This window comes from Condylura cristata, unplaced genomic scaffold (assembly GCF_000260355.1).
Source record: "Condylura cristata isolate star-nosed mole 26May11 unplaced genomic scaffold, ConCri1.0 scaffold00022, whole genome shotgun sequence".
NCBI classification, from domain to species: Eukaryota; Metazoa; Chordata; class Mammalia; order Eulipotyphla; family Talpidae; genus Condylura; species Condylura cristata.
The window spans coordinates 37,215,205-37,215,693 of NW_004567123.1; the positions used below are offsets into that span (position 1 = coordinate 37,215,205).

Consider the following 489-nt stretch of genomic DNA (forward strand, 5'->3'; position numbering starts at 1 on the left):
GCCCGCCCACGCCGGCTGCGGGAGGACGCCAGACGGCACCCCCAGCCCCACGGCAGGCGGGCAAGGGTCCCAGCACGTCCCTCAGGGCCCGGCAGGGGGGGGGGTATCGTGGGGGGAGAGACAGGAGGCTACCAGGGAGCTGCACCCGGGTGCAGGGTGCCCCTCTGGCCCCGCAGGCGGCTGGACCCTGTCCATGGGGGAGGTCTTGGGGCTGCCACCCCCAAGGACAACCCACAACCCCGGGGCATCAGGCACCCTCGGTGGGGAGGGGGCCAAGCATGGGTTTGGGGAGCCCCTCCCACTGCCTGCCAGGCCCGACTATGAGAAAAACTTTATTTTAAACCAAAGTACCGAGCAGATACTCGCAAAACAACATACAAAGTGGGGTGGAAGTGGCCCAGCCCCCGCCCCAGGGCAGGGAGCCAGAACCCCGCGCCCCGCGCCTGGGCTGGGGGCAGCTTCCTGGGAGCCCGGCGGCCTGGCTGGGAC

General features: G+C 70.1%; 1 protein-coding gene across 1 annotated transcript in view; it reads right to left on the minus strand.

The window, feature by feature from the left end:
* The window catches only part of HELZ2 (helicase with zinc finger 2, transcriptional coactivator), a 25,397-nt gene that overhangs the window by 15,648 nt on the left and 9,260 nt on the right, over positions 1–489 (minus strand). The gene's annotated exons all lie outside the window — the stretch shown is intronic.